Below are 16,852 nucleotides of genomic sequence, written 5' to 3'. Positions count from 1 at the left end.
CGACTATTTAAATAATTTATTTCCTCTTCTGTTAACCTGGGCAGTATATATTTTTGTAGATTCCTCCATTTCATTTAGACTATTAAATTTATTGGCATATAGTTGGGCAAAATAACTCCTAATTATTGCTCTAATTTCTTCTTCATTGGTGGAAAGTTCTCCCTTTTCATTTTTGAGATTACAATTTGATTTTCTTCTTTTTTCTAATCAAATTAACTAAAGGTTTATCTATTTTGTTGGTTTTTTCATAAAACGGACTCTTAATTTTTATGTATTAATTCAAAAGTTTTCTTATTTTCAGTTTTATTAATCTCCCCTTTTATTTTCAGAACTTCAAATTTGGTATTTAATTGAGGGTTTTTAATTTGTTCTTTTTCTAGTTTTTTTTTTTACTTGCAAATCCAATTCATTGATCTTTTCTTTCTTTATTTTATGCAAATAAGCATCTAGAGATATAAAATTTCCCCTTGTAACTGCTTTGGTTATATCCCACAAATTTTAGTGTGTTGTCTCATTATTGTCATTCTCTTGGATGAAATTATTGTGTCTATGCTTTTCTGTTTTATCTATTGATTCTTTAGAATTAGACTATTTAATTTCCAATTAACTTTTAGTCTATTTTCTCGTGGCTTTATATTACATGTGATTTTTATTGCATCATGATCTGAAAAAAATGCATTTATTATTTCTGTCTTTCTGCATTTGATTTTGAGGGGTTTATACTCTAACACATGGTCAGTTTTTGTATAGATTCCATGAACTACTGAGAAAAAAAGTATACTCCTTTCTGTCTCCATTCAATTTTCTCCAAAGATCTACCATACCTAACTTTTCTAATATTTTGCTTACCTTCTTAATTTCTTTCTTATTTATACTGTGGTTCGATTTATCTAGTTCTGAGAGAGTAAGGTTGAGATTCCCTACTAGTATAGTTTTGTTGTCTATTTCTTCTTGCATCTCTCTTAACTTTTTTCTAGGAATTTGGATGCTATACCACTTGGTGCATATATGTTTAGTATTGGTATTGCTTCATTATCTATGGTACCCTTTAGTAAAATAAAATTTCCTTCCTTATCTTTTTTAATTAGATTTATCTTTGTTTTTACTTGAGATCAGGCTACCCCTGTTCTTTCAGGCTTCACCTGAAGCATAATAGATTCTGCTCCAACCTTTTATCTTCACTCTGTATGTATCACTATGCTTTAAATATGTTTCTTGTAAACAATATATTACAGGACTCTGACTTTTAATCCAGTCTGCTTTCTGCTTCTGTTTTATGGGAGAGTTCATCCCATTCACACTCACAGTTAAAATAACTAATTTGTATTTCCTATCATCTTATTTACCCTAAGTTATTCTTTTCTCTTTTCTTTCCCCTAAATTTTGCTTTTGATGACCCCCTCCCTCAAATAGTCTTCCCCCTTTAGAGTCCCTAACCCTTTTTTACACCTTTCCCTTAATACTTCTATTTTTCCTTCTATTCATGTTTCCCTTTCTTTTCCCCCTTTCCCGCCCACTTTCCTCCAAGGTGAGACAAGTTTCTCTGTGAAACCAAATATGTCTGACATTCTCTCTCAGAGCCAGATCTGATGAGAGTAAAATTCACACAATGCTCACACCCCTCTCTTCTTTCCTTCAATTATAATAGGTTTTCTTTGCCTCTTAATGAGATGTAATTTTCCTTATTTTGCCTCCTTTTTCTTCTTCTTCTAGTACGATCCCCTTTGCACCTCTAGTTTCTTTTTCATATTTTCATAATAAAATCAAATTATATCCACATTCTCTATAGAACATAGTTCTCAAAAGTTCTTTCCTTTTTACCTTTTTTATACTTCTTTTGAGTTCCGTGTTTGGAGATCAAATTTTTTGTACAGTTCTGGCCTTTTCATTAGAATTAGGTGAAATTCACCTATATCATTGAATGTCCATTTTCTTCCCTGAAAGATAATGCTCATTTTAGTTGGATTGCTTATTCTTGGCTGTAATTCAAGTTCCTTTGCCTTTTGGAATATCAGATTCAAAAAAATCCCTTTGATCCTTTAAGGTAGAAGCTGCTAGGTCCTGGATAATCCTAATTGTGGCTCCTCTATTTAAATTGTTTCTTTCTAGCTGCTTGCAATATATTTTCCTTGGTGTGATGGTTCTGAAATTTATTCTTTCGATGACTATTTTACCTTCTGATTTTAAAATATCAGGGCAGTTTTCTTTTATGATTTCCTGTGAGATAATGTCTAGGATCTTTTTTTCATCATAGCTTTCAGGAAGTCCAATAATTCTTAGATTATCTCTCCTAGATCTATTTTCCAGGTCAGTTGTTTTTCTTAGAAGATATTTAATATTTTTTCTATTTTTTCCATTTTTTTCTGTTTTAGTTTAACTGATTCTTGAGTCATTCATTTCCATTTGTTCAATTCTAATTTTTAGTGCATTATTTTCTTCAATTATCTTTTTTAGCTCCTTTTGTAATTGACCAATTTAATTTTTTTTGTTGTTCATTGCATTCTTTTTCCATTTCATAAATTTTGTTTTTCAGTGAATTGGTGTCTTTTGTAGGGCATTATATGCTTTTTCCATTCCTTTTTGCAATGATCTTGTTTTATTTCCCCATTTTTCTTATAACTCTCTTTTAAGATCCTTTATGCAATCTTGCAACAAAGTTTTGAAATGAGAACCAGCTCATGTCTCCCTTTGGGGCTTTATCTGGAGTTGCTTTGCCTTTAGGAACCTCAGGATTTGAGGTCTGTTCATCTCTCTCTCCATAAAATCTGTCTATGATGAGAAGGGGTTTTTTGGTTTTTTTATTCATTTTTTTAAGGCTTGAAGTCTGCTCAATGCAAAGGAATGACAGCTGTTTAATTAGTCTCGGGGTAGTTCTGCTGGTTGATTCCCAGTGCTGGGTAATCCTGGCTAGGTCCAGTGTTTGAAGCTCAGTGGTTTACAATTTGCCTTTTGTAGCATATCTGCCAAACCACCTGCTTGTAATCAGGACAGAGTAGCCCAAGAAGCTCCCAGAAGATTCCCAAGTGTATGGAAGCTGCAACTCTCTGACTCCCTGTCCCAGTTCCTTGCCCTAGTCTCCCTGTGCTGTGGTCTGGGCTCAGCAGACTGTCTCCCTGACCATTTGAAACAGACTTGTTCTGAGTTCTTCCAATGTATCTTCTCTGGGGAATGTGTTGTACTCCAAATATTTGTGAATTCTTTGACTCCAAAACCAGTTTATAGGCTTAATCTGCTATTGATTTGAGAGAAGGTCAGAGGGGGGTCACAAAAAGTCCTGTCTATTCTCCACCATCTTGGCTTCACCCAGCAAATCATTTTATTAACACTTTCTGCCTCAACTGTAAAATTAGTATTGTAAATAATATCTGCCTCAGTAAGCTGTTGTAAGGATCAAATAATACTAATTATAAAATGCTTAGCACAGGGCCTAGAGTAATAAAAATAATAAAATAGTAAGTGCTCTTACTATTTTTTAAATGTTAGCTATTATTGCTATTGTTGTGATGATGATAATAGAATTAAAAGATAGAAAGGATCCTAGAGACTTTCTAATATAACCCCTTTGATTTATAAATAAGAAAAAAAAGCTCAGATTTAAAGTGATTACCCAGGCTCCTACACTAAGTTAGTGACATGCCTCCCAACAAATGTCTCCTGACTCCTCACTATACTGCACTGCTTCTTTTATTATATAATATTGTAAAAGTAATATTTATCTCTCCTTTCCTAGTAACTTTCTGCTCTGATCCAAGTATCCAGTTACCGTACTCAAAATTCCTGCCATTATTGAGTCATGGTGATTTGGGACTGTAAGAAATGCAGGGAATCTCTACAAGAGCTCTGCTACCTGGCAACAGGTAACATTTTAACCTATAAGTATGCATTAGGTCAGATTAACTGGAAGGAAGCCCAGATGACCATCTAGTCCAACCCATTCCCATCCAGCAATCCTTTCTACAATCTCACAGACAAGTGACGGTCCACCCTCTACTTAAACATCTCCATTGAGAGAGGACACTGTTCTTTAGTTAAGGAGTCCATTCTACTTTCAAACAACTCTAATGACAAAGAATTCCTTTCTTCCTTTCTTTGGCTTCTTCTCCTTTGCTTTTTCCTTTTTTTTCTTTCTTCCTTCCCTTTTTCTTTCTTTTTTCTCCTTTCCTTTGTCTTTCTTCCTCCCTTTCCTTTTTTCTCTTCCTTCCTTTTCTTTTTCTTCTTTTCTTCCTTCCCTTGTCTTATTTTCTCCTTTTCTTTTTTCTTTCTATCTTGTCTTCATTCCTTTCTTCCTTTTTCTTCCTTTCTTCTTTTCTTCTTAAACATCTCCATAGAGAACAACTCCACTATCCTGAAGCAAACAGTCCAACCTATTTTCAGTTTTAATTACTACAAGGAAGTTTATTCATTAATTTATTCTTTCATAGATATTTCTATCTTTGATTTATTTTTTTATTTCTGATATTCTATTTATTTATTTAGAGATATCATAAATTCAGTATTTAATTTTGTTTTAGGGTTAGCAGATAACTTGTGATAAGGTCCATATTGCCCCTAATATTAGGGAATGATCTTAGCCAAAAGACTGAGAATGAATCTCAACTCACATTTATGCCTAGTGTGTATGAAAAGCAACGTGCTGGAGGGCATACAAGTTTAGATAGGACATGATCCCTGCTGTCATGAAACTTATGGGAAAGCAAGGAGTCAAGACATAAAGCAAAGACTATAGGATCTATATTTGGGAGTTAAGAAAGTATCCCTTTTATTTTACAAATAAGTAAACTGATGTCTAAAGAGAGAAAGTGACTTGCCCATACCATACTTATAGTATCCATGGTATAAAATATTGTAATATATATTAGTAATGATAATTATTTGTGTATCCTATTTCCCTTTCCAGAGTCTAAATTTCATGACTACAGGGCAACCATTTTAAAATTTTATTTCTTCATTTTTAATGGATTTAATTTTTCCAAATACATGCAAAGATAGTTTTCAACATTCACTTTTGCAAAATCCTGTGTTCCAAATTTTTTCCTCTCTCCTCTCCTCCCCCCTTCCTAAGACAGCAAGTAATCCAATATAGTTTAAATATGAGGGCAATAATTTTTAATCCTTAAATACTGAAATATAAATCACAGACTTTTGGACATAGTAGGTACTTAACAGATTGAGGTTCAATTGAGTAGACATATAAATAAAGAGCTATTTGAGGTCTAGAGGGAAGAACATTACCTATGAGGAGAATCAGGAAGGCTTTTTGGAATGGGAAGCATTTGCACTAGCCTTTTAGAAATTTTATGAGTAAAGAAGAGGTAAGACATTCCAGAAAACATTGTATGCAAAAATTTAGAAGCAAAGACTTATGTTTAAGGAACAAAGAATAGACTGGTTTGTGGTCAGGTCAGTTTTGATAAGGAGGATCAGGAAAATAATTTGTGTGATCTTGGGCAAACCCATTCCCTCCTACTGGTCCTATAAGCACCAGTCTCCACTTTTTCTCAGAAGACCTCTGGCAGCACCCCATTTATGACCACCTCTTCCTTCTCAGATATCTTTTAATCACCAGACTCTGGAGTGTACCCGTTAAACTGCCACTGCCAAACCCTGTTCCCCTGGTTTCCCATCACAACCACAGCCTTCAATAATCCACTCTAGGACTTTCTTGGTGCTTGTTTCTGATCTAATATTGGAACCCTAGGAGGAAGAAATGCTCTTGCCTAGTGCATGCCCCTTCCTTAATCCCTATCTCTATCTCAGAGGCCCTTCTGGCCTTCCTACCTGTTTGAAGTAGTGAGACTAAGGTTAGGATTCTTTCTTTTGGATAAAGGACAGCCCTAACATTAGAATAAAATTATAGCTATCAATTGGATAGAGCTGGCCTCTAACCTATGGATGGCTGGAACTGAACTGAACAAAGCAGGTTAAAAAGAGGAGATCCAGGAATCAAACAGAAGTTTAAATTCTAAGTGAGGCAAATGACTTGTAAGCATGTGCCAGAGTCCCACTTTGTGTGTGTGTGTGTGTGTGTGTGTGTGTGTGTGTGTGTGTGTGTAAGATGGATAAGAAGGGGGGGACCCAATTAAATGTAGGGAGATCTCAATACTTATACCAATTACTATACAATGAGCTATAGCCCTGACAATGAGGGATAACAACAACAATATGTCAAAGTTTAATTCAAAGGAGAGCTTCATGACCAGAAATAATTCTGGGATTTTTCTGTGGCTGAGATCATCCAAAAAGTGAGTGCAAAGGATTACTATTATGTCAAGTTCAGGGCACAGTTAAGTTGCTGGGCTTTAGCATTGGAAAACAAGGTGTCTCCTAATACTTTTACATAACTTTAAAGTCAGAAGTGACTCAACCTCATTTTTAACATGAGGAAACTCCATGCCTGAAGAGAATAAGTTACTTGCCCAAGGTCACAAAGGCATTTTAAAAAATAGATTTCATTTTATTTTTTCAATGAACAGAATTCTCTTATTTCTACCATCCACCTTCCCCTTCCCACCTCAGAAAAGGAAGGGGAAAAATACTATCCCTAATTGGGCAAAATCCCCACTTTAGTTATGGTCCAAAACTTTTCATTGTTCATATTAGCCTCCCACTTCTGTCATCCCTAGTCCTTTGGGATCAATGTTGATTACTGCATTTACTAGGAAAATAGTCTTGGTGAGATATGTGCCTTTGCATCCTCAGCACAGAGTAGGGCATTACGAGACATTTCTTGATATTGAAAAAGAAAGAAAGCTAGTAAGATGGAAAAATTCAGGGCAAAATATGAGATGTCTTTCCTTCCTGTGAGGGCAGCTGTATTTTCTCTTGAGATTAATTTAGTCCATTTTATTTGAGTGCTGGTGGTACCAACTAATCACATATTCCCATCACATCTTGCCCTGTTCTGAAGGATTCAGATTCATAGATGTAAATAGAATGTTGATTTCCTTCTGCTTTGATACTTAGTCATGTACTTGTCCATGACTTACTCAATTGTCCTTATTGCAAAGCCCCTAGAGCCAATAAGGAGCTCATAAAACTCCTGTAATTATTAACTGGAAAACCAAGTGATGCTATTGCCTTGAGACTTGGGCTCTGCCTTTTGCTTCTACCTTGGTTTCTGCCTGAGCTACCTGCCTCTGCCTTTGCCCTGGGCTTCAGCGTTTTTCTTCATGGTCTTTGGGGCAGTTGAATCCTTGTTCAGGTGATCCTGCTTCTTCCTGAAGGTAGTCCATATTTATAGCGAGGCGAGTATGTCGATATCTGTTGTCACATGAGTAAGAGAAAGTTGAGAAGGAGGTGGGACAACCCCCTGTTATATACGCATTGGGGTATATACATATATACCCCAATAGCCCTTAACTGCAGGACTATTATTCTCTTTTCCTATGGATGAATCATGCATGCATAGATTCAAACACAGATGACTAGAGTTGAAAGAGACTTTAGGGAGTAAAAAAATATCCAGCCCATTTATTCTGCAGATGAGAAACTGAAATTCAGAAAGAGGAGAGCCTGTACTAGGGATGTTCCCATTCCCTCTAGACTAATCTCTCTTCTCTCGATCCCATCATCTCTCCCTCCCTCCCCCACAAAAGAGAGAAAGTTTTCCCAGTGGTGTCCTCCACTTGTCTTCGCCATAACAGAGCCTAATATAGTGAGCTTTCCCCATACCTTCCAATTAGTAAAGAAGAGAATGAGCAAATAAGAGCGCTGGATTTGGAGATAAAGATGGACTTTATGTCAAATCTCAGCATCACTTACTACTATGAATTTGGTCACCTCTTTAAGTCTCAGTGTCACACACGACTATTACAATTTTTTCTACATTCTTACTTCCCCTTCCCCCTCCGACCCAAGTCGGGTTTTTTTGGTTGTTGTTTTTGTTTTTGTTTTTGTGTTTGTGGTTTTGTTTTGTTTTGTTTTTTGCTTATGAGAGAACTGAGATCCAAAGAGCAGAAAGGACTTTGAGAAGTCACACAGTAAGTAGCAAAGCAAGGATTTGAACTTGAGCCTTATAAGTCTCCCGACCCCAGATCCAAGTATCTTTCCCACTGCACTTGCCTCGTTTGAAAAATGAGAGGGCGGCACTGGACGGGTTCGGTCTCTAAATCTTTAGGTTCCGATTTAAAAGCTTCCCGTATTTCTACACACTGGAAAACCTGGTTGGATCACTCGAGGATTTTTTTCCAGCTTGGGGAGAAAAAAAAATCCCAAAACAAAAAAGAATAAAATGAGACCAGAGCCATGATGTCACAAAAACAGAACTGAGTCCCGGCATTTCTCGGCATTCTCCAGAGAAGGTCTTGCCCTTGACCATGGGGGGTAGCTGGCGGCCTCAAGGCATGTGGAGGCTGCGCTGGGGTCCGCCTCCATGCTTCCACAAGGGGAAGGCAATTTCTTCCCAGTGGGGGCTCATCCGAGCCAACCAAGTACACTAAGGTCACGCCCGGCGGATTTTCCGCGGTTGCAGCCAAGGGGTGGGGCCGGGGGCGGGAGCCCCGAGGCCGGGGCCCAGCGAGCTCCCTATAAGTAGGACCGCAAGGAGCTGACCTCTTCACAAACGACCGGAGCAGAGGCAGACAAGCCTCACGCCTGCCAGACCAGGAGAAGACACGCAGACACAGTGAGTGCCCCTTCCCTTAGGCGCGCAGCTGGTTCCCCTTTCATCCTTTGTGGCAGCGGTCAGATCCGACACCTGGTTGGTCACTGAGATTCTTCCTCTCGGCCAAAAAACTACCTCTTTCCGAGTCCCCATTCCCGGAGCAAGTGAAAGATTCCTCAGGACAGAAATAGCAGTCCCACGCTGGGCATAGGGAGCCTCGGCTTTAAAAATCCCATTTCTGCTTGATTTACTAGGTTTCAAGTCAATATCCTAAAGGCTTCACTTCTACCTTTACTTCACTGTAATACTTTCACTATCTAAAGAGGAGGGTGATGAGTTCTTGCTGGGGTGACCAGGGAGAAAGGTAAGGCACCTTACATGGGATGGTCTGAAAATTCCTGGTGGTCTGAAGCATTTCTTCCTCAGTTTCCTTCCTCATCATAGACATGGAGGAGGACAAAACTAGGGTTCCTTCTGTCCCAAAATAATTTTCTTTACTCTGTCTCCTGCCACAGGACGGCAATGTGATATTGTTTACAAAACCCTTTAAAAACTTTTTGGGGGTGGGGGGAAGCTGAAAATGAGGAGAAGGGGTGAGGGACGAGGAGCTACAGCTACTGTAGCAGTACTACTAGTACTACTAGTAGCTACAACTACTGCCCCTGCCCTTCGGGCTTTTTGGATCTCAGAGTCATTTGCCGAATTTAGGAAGATCGTGCTTGGGGGTGCGGGGGTAGGCTATGTCCAGGTACCTTCAAAACCGGCTTCTGAAAAAATTCATTCCAAAAGATTTTGAAGATTATCTAGTATCTGTTCGATTTAGAGAGGAGGAGACTAAGGCACATAGTCGGTAAATGTCTTGTACCAAATTACACAGCCTTTTTTTTTTTTTTTTGGCTAAAATAAACATTTTTATTCAATTGTTTAATTTTATTATTTTTCTTCCATTATCAAGTTGTTTCGTTACTTGATAACAATAAATTTAGTTCAAGATGGAGCATATATAGATAATCCTTGAATTATTAGTTTCTGCAATATTTAATAGAATTATTGTATATTTACCTTCATATCCATTAGCACAGGAAGGGGAAGAAAGAAATATTATATTCTTTCATATGATTACACAGCTATTTAATAGCATAGTTAAAATTTGAACCCAGGTCCCTTGGCTCTAAATTAGCGTTCACTATTGTGGGGAAAATCTCCAGTCCCCAAGGCTATCAAGTCTAGTACGGGGAATCTTTTTCTTCCTTCCAGAACAGATCCCTACAGCATTAGGAAGCCAGAGCTACCAGGGGAAGTGAGCAGAGAGCAGTGCAGAGCAATCAGTGTGGAAATCCTATGGAACAGAGACATTGAATCAATAACGAAAGAATTGACAATCAGAGCTGTCCAGCAGTGGATCCAGCTACCTCCTAGGGTAGTTTGCCATTACTAGAGGTATCCTGGGGGAGAGGTGGAGGTAGAAGTAGGGGCATAAGGGCGGGATAACCCAAATTCTGAGTCATCTATAATCTGGAATCTATAAAGGAAATTCTTGACAGGGAGATCAGAGGAAAGGATTTAAAATTTCCAGGTTCCCTTCTAAAATACCAAGGTTTGGCAAAAGTTTGAGAATGGAGATAGCAATGTAGATTGATTAGGGAAAACTTTCAGAAGAGAAGGAAAGACATGATTTGCATTGCAGGCTGAATAGGATCTGAGGCAGACAGAAAAGAAATTAATATTCATTTTAACCTAGCTGTATTTAATAAAGACTATGCTGAAGAGTTCTGATAATGTGGTATAATGGAGAAAAGTCCAGGATTTGGAGGTGGAGGGACATGAGTTCAAAGTCTAATTCTGCCACTTATACTATTTCAGCTCTATCTTGAGAAAATTGCTTAACTTCCCTGAGTCTCAGTTTCCTTGACTGTCAAAAGAAGGCATTGAGCTAGATGAACTCTTAAGATCCCTTTCACTTTTAAACTTATGATCCTAAGCTATATATATAGTTTAGATAAGTACTAGTTCCTCCCCTGATAGAGCTCACATTCTAGGGGGAATAAGACACCCACACAGGTAACTGTAAAAATACACACTATTGCATTTTAAGTACATTTGAGATCTATAAACCAAGTGTTATATGAAATGTTGTATATATCCTCCTACTGGAAGAACTTCCTGAAAGTTTCCTGTAGGAGGAGGTATTTAAGTTGGCTAATACAGCTAGGTGGTACAGTGGATGGGCTCAAAATCTGAAGTCAGGAATACTCATTTTTCTGTGTTCAGATCCAGGCTCAGGCTAGTAAGTACTAGCTATGTGACTCCAAGAAAGTCACTTAACTCTCAGTTTCTGATTTGTCTCAGTTTTTCATATGTAAAAAGGGGACACATTGGAGAAGGAAATGACAGACTCCAGCTGTGGCAAAGAGTCATATGTGATTGGATGACTGAATAGCAACAATAAACCAAGATAGAGAGGTAAGGTATTCTAGAATTAGGGCAATGTTAGAGCTTACAGATATAATAAAGGAGTGGCATGTTCAGGGAACAGAGAGTCTTCTAATATAGCTGTAGTTTAAGAGTGGTGTTAGAGTAAGGATTCCAGGCAGAGGAGTTTTTGAGGAGCTACTTAAAATCCTGGAGCAGATATGAGCAGATCTAAGCATTAAGAGAATTCATCATCTGAAGGATATATTTGAGGTTGGAAAGAGTGGAGTCAGAAATAAAGAATCTTTCTTCAGCAAAGTTTTGAACAGATCAACAGGCAGTTATTTTAAGAGCAGATTCCTACTCAGGTTGGGTCAGATGATCTCAGAGATCCCTTCCAACTGTTAAAGACTATTCTGAGGGCAGGAATATATTGTAGGGAATTAGGAAATTTGCATCATTCACTTTGGAGGAGATGAAGACCCGATCAAGGAATCCCATGATTTTTATTTTTTGGCCTGTTTGGGAGAGAGAAGTTCTGGCCTGTACATGTCAGATTAGATTTTCCTGGCTTTTCAAGACCCACCCATGATGGAAGGTATAGGTCTTGTTTGACAAATACTATACATTCAACAAACCAGTTCCAGCCTTAAGAGAGGCTGACTAATTGATATCAGAGGAAGATATATTCTAGTAAATACTCCACACAGAAACCAGATTTGCTAATAATTTGAATAAGAAGTGAGGTAGGAAGCAATAGTTTTAACACTTGTGGTCTACTTTGTATGTCCCCCAACCTCCACCCTGAGTGGTCTGAAGTAAGAGACCAAATAGAAAAGAATCTTTGATCTTCTACTATTTTGTACAATGAGAAAAAGACAAAGCCAAAAATCAGTCCCCCTGGAGCCATGTTCTGAGATTGCCCTAATGTGGGGTCCTTGCCCTCTGTTCTATAAAATGAAGTGGCTTTATAAAGATAAACTATAAAGTCCCATTTTGAGATTTTCATCTGCAAAACGATGAGGAGAGTAGAGTGCTAACCTTCCATTTTCTACTCTCTAAAAGAGGAAGAATATTCCTGGTACACAGACCAGTTTTCCAAGGCTTTTGTTAGGAAAATGCCATACAAATGTAAGCTTCTTTTTCTCTTTTTTCTTCATTATTATTGCACGACTCTCTTGGTTCTAGATGTCTTGGGAAACGGTTTTCTCAGTTGTTCCCGATCTGTTCTGGCTTCTTATTTATATGTCACTTTAAAGTTTGCAAAGCAGCTTGAAGATATTCTCTCATTTGTGCTTCTCAACAATCCTGGGAATGATGTTTATTATTCTCATTTTATAGATGAAGAACTGAGTTAGAGAGAAGTTAAGTGACATAGCTAGTAAGTATCTGAGGACAGATATGAATTAGGGGATTCTTGATCCTGTGGTCATTGCTCTCTAGGTGAATCTGTGGGAGGAATAAGATTGGGAATGAAGAAGGAGAAGGAGGGTTAGACTAAACAACCAAGACAATACCATAACTAGTATGTTGGTAGATGAGAGACTGAGGTTGTGCCTACATCAGGAGGGACAAAGCACTCCAATATCTGCCAAGAAAACCCCAAATAGGGTTTAAAAAAAAAGTTAGATATGATGGAAATGATTGAACAATAACTTCAAATTTGGCCTTTCAATCAATTCTAAATCCACTTAATTATACAATCATTGAATTCAATTCTCCATCTTTCTATAAAAATAGCATGAAAGACTTTGTCCAGTGCTGTTCTAACAAAATATTGATAAAGAGAAAGGACTAAACCTGTGATTTTATTTACATGAGGACTCCCAGATGAGGAAATCCCCTCTATCAAGGCAGGTTAGCACTTTCTCTGCTGCCCAGTGGTGTCACACTCAAAAAGAAACAGGACCACTAAACCTGAGAGGCACATATTTACTTAGAGAAACCACATATTTACATTATCTGTAGTGTACTATGTTTTTATTTATTTTGTCAAATATTTTCCAGTTACATTTTAATCTGGTTTAGGAAGCACTGGGAATGTTGCTGGTGACACTGCAAATCTTGGACCCTTTGACCCTTCTGACCTAGAGCACTGAAACAGTTAAATGCTTTGTTCAGGGTCACACAGTTGTTATGTGAGACAGGACTTGAACCAGATCTTCATAGCTTCAAGTCTGAGCTTTCTATGTCAAATACACACACATAAACACACACATACATTCTCTTTCTCTCTCTCTCTCTCTCTCTCTCTCTCTCTCTCTCTCTCTCTCTCTCTCTCTCTCTTTCTCTCTCTCTCTCTCTCATTCCTTCCCTCCCCTCCCTCCCTCTCTTTCTCTCTTCCCCCTCTCTCTCCTCCTCCTCTTTCTCTCTCATTTATACTTTAAGCATTCCCTGATCTGCCTGTCTAGTAATCCTGACACAAAAGAAATGAGATTGATCTGCCTTGATAAATTAACTATATTGGCCCTACTCCTTTTTCCAACTAACCTTTAATTTATTTTAATATGTTGTTGTTCAGTCATTTGAGTTGGGTCCTATTCTTCATGTCTCCTTGTGGGGTTTTCTTGGCAAAGATACTAAAAGGGTTTGCCTCCTCCAGCTCATTTTACAGATGAGGAAACTGAGGCAAATAGGGTTAAATGACTTATCCAGACTCACAGAGCTAGTAAATGTCTAAGGCCAAATTTGAACACACGTCTTTCTGACTTCACACCCAGTATTTGATGCTGGGCCACCTGGCTGCTCTTCTTTAATTAATACACATTAGAATTTTGTCAGGAACTTGAAATAAAGGTCAGAATTTGCAGGCTCTTCCCTTCTTTTGAACATCAGAAAAATGGTTGCCTTTTTGCAGTTCTTCAGTCATTCTCTTTCTCTCAGATGTTGCTACTTTCTCTGATCACTGCCAGTATAATAGCAGTCCTAAGTATTAGGATACTCCATTTTATTTATCTAGACCCACTGGCTTTGTGTACGTTAAAGAACTGATCTATTGTCTCTTTTCTTGTCTTGAGCATTAACTCTCTATTAATCCTCTTTGTGTTGGTGATTTTTTCAGTTGGTGAGTTCCCTGTGTATCCACATTGTTCTCTTTAGACAACTTTTTCTTTACTTCTATATCAGAATTGTTCCTCTTTGTATCTTTGGAGATTAATTCTTAAGAGTTTCCCATCTTTTCTGAACTGATTTCACAGAATTTTAGGCCATGGAATCTTACCTGTAAAGAACCTCTGACTGCTTCCACTCTATCCTTATTCTATTTGGCCCTAGAAATCATCTGGTTAGTCTGAGAGAGTCTCTTTAAGCAGAGAAGGGGGTGGGGTGGAGAGACAGACAGAAAGAGAGAGACAGAGGGATAGAGACAGAAAGACAGAGACAGAGACAAAAAGGAGCTTCCTAATTTGATAATCTAACAAGCATTTATTAATGCCTACTAAATGCTAGCTACTATGCTAAGTGCTGATATAAAAAGGTAAAATTGACCCTCAAGAAGCTTACATTCCACTGAATACAAAAAAATATATAAAAGAAACACAAAGTAATATTGGAGAGAAGGCTGTAACAAACTAAGGGGATCAGGAAAGGCTATGTGTATAGAGAGTGGCTCTTGAGTTGAGCCTCTAGGGAATCTAAGTATTCTAAGGAGCAAAAATCAGGGGGTAAAGGGTTACATTTTAGATATAGAAGTTATGGAGTTGAGAGATGAAATGTCATTTACAAACAACAGCAACGAGGTTGGCTGCCTGGACTTTAAAAATCAGGAGCAATGTACAATACAAGTGGAAGCCTGAATGTTGAAGCAGGCAAGGAGCTTTCAAAGTAAAGGCATTTGTATTTTTTTTTTTTTTGGAGTTAAGAAAGGGAGTGATATGACCCATGCCCCCCATCCAGGAGTACAAATCATCCCATTCTTTCCTGACTTCTCTAGAAAATTGTCTCCTCCATCATCCTCATTCTCTCACTTATCTCCACTCTCCTCATCTACTGGTTGCTTCCCTGCTGCCTATAAACATGCCCATATCTCCCCAATCCACCAAAAACAATATTTTTCCCTGTCCATACCCATTTGCTATGGAACCTTTTGTGGCTGAACTTAAGGAAGGTTATCTATACTCAATGCCTTCATAGGAGTTTACCATCTAATGAAGGACACAACTTGCAAATAAATATATACAAAGCAAACTATATAGAGGATAAATTGGAGATAATTAACCACTGGATTGAAGAAGGTAATAGAATCAAGTAGGGCTGGGAAAGACTTCCTGTAGAACATGGGATTTTAGTTGGCAATTTAAAAATGCCAGAAAAGTAAGTATTTGTTGCTGAAGAGAGAGAGCATTCCAAGCATGGGAAAGAGCCAAAGAAAATGCCTAGAGCTGGAGATAGAGTGTCTTGTTTATGGAACAGTCAGCTAATAAATTACTTATCAATCTCCTAATAATAGTCTGCCCATTTCTTCCTCAGACTCTAGAGTTTATGTTTGATCAGACTGATTCTTGGCCCTTGGAGATTTATTGGGAATGGCTAGGGAACCAGTGGAAGGTAGAGCTTTCATTATGACTGGTTTTAGGCAAGTGTGCTGAATTAGGGAGCAGCAGAGGGATTAGGAAATCTGGGTTTTTCGGTCAAGCTATATCACTAATTTGTCATGTGATCTTGGCCAAGTCAAAGGTTCCCCCCTCAGAGCTCTTAGTCAACTACTTTCAAAGGAGACGGGAACTAAATGATTTACAGAGGTAGCAGTGGATAGAGTCCCAGACATGGATTCAGGATATGGGTTCAAATTCTACCTTAGACATTTATTAGCAATGAAAGCCTGGAAAGTCACCTTGCTTCTGTGGGCTTCACCTTCCACATCTGTAAAAATAAGAGAGATAGACTCGATGACCTTTGAATGGTCCCTTTTAACTTGGAGAAAAGTCAGTCCAATTATCCCTGTCTTCCTTTCTCCTGCCCAGATAATTCTGCCCTCAGTAATTTCAGTCTGGTTGGAGGGAAGGAACTCATCCCCATGGAACAGTTAGGATGACATATTTGTAGGACTGCTATAATAATTATAATAATTTTAAACTAGGCATTATTTTAATGGCCTCTAAAGTCTTTTGGTTTCCTTCACTTTGGCTTTAAGAAGTTTATTTTAGGTGAAAAGTTCTAAGTTCTCCCAGTCATTCCAAGCTCCCAGTTAGAAAAATCTCCAACACCTAAGCAAAGGGTTAGACTTTGTGTCTAACCTTACATTTATGTCTATCCTGACCCTTGGCCTCTTTATAGTTGATGCAAAATTAGTGCACTGGAAGGATGTGGTTAAATGAAAGCACACGATTACATTATAGTGTCTGGGTACAGACAAGCTTTGAAAGGATTTGAGGGAAGAGCAGACTTTTTCTTGAAATTTTCCTTAATCTGGTTCTCCCTTCTGAGATGCCTGCCAAAGCAGAGACTCCCCTCAATTTCTCCCATTTCTGTCACAACTCAATCTTCTCTTTGCCTCTCAAAAATGTAATGAAAATGCCAAGCTTTTTCTAACCTATCAATTCCAGACAAGATGCTTAGAATGTTTTCCCCTGATTCTGAACTAGATTGCCCTCTTTATACAAATTGCTTAGATCATGAGCCATTCTCTCACAGCCACAGGATGGCTATGACTCAGGAAGGTTTAGGTATACAAGCCCTTTTCAAACTCAGTTCTGATTGTTTCATGAAAGCAATTAATGTTCTACCTACTCAAGGACCAAAATCAAACAGAATAGTTTTAAATCCACCCTTCCATATAGCTGAATTCCCAATGACACAATACTAGACTTGAAGTCAAAACCTAGCTTTGTCATCTATCTA

General features: G+C 38.0%; 1 protein-coding gene across 2 annotated transcripts in view; it reads left to right on the top strand.

The window, feature by feature from the left end:
• Positions 1 to 8,516: 8,516 nt before the first annotated feature.
• TNFAIP2 (TNF alpha induced protein 2) overlaps positions 8,517 to 16,852 on the top strand; it is a 31,852-nt gene continuing 23,516 nt past the window's right edge. Inside the window, exons 1-2 of one of the 2 annotated variants that reach the window (XM_031953201.1) lie at positions 8,548 to 8,623; positions 8,857 to 8,966. The gene's annotated coding sequence lies outside the window, so the exon portion shown is untranslated. Of the gene's footprint in view, positions 8,624 to 8,856; positions 8,967 to 16,852 lie in introns of both variants that reach the window. The other variant, XM_012540776.2, reaches the window with a different exon arrangement.

The sequence above is a fragment of the Sarcophilus harrisii genome, chromosome 2 (assembly GCF_902635505.1).
Source record: "Sarcophilus harrisii chromosome 2, mSarHar1.11, whole genome shotgun sequence".
Lineage (NCBI taxonomy): Eukaryota > Metazoa > Chordata > Mammalia > Dasyuromorphia > Dasyuridae > Sarcophilus > Sarcophilus harrisii.
Note: the sequence above shows the minus strand (reverse complement) of the source record. Positions and strands in the feature narration are given on the sequence as shown.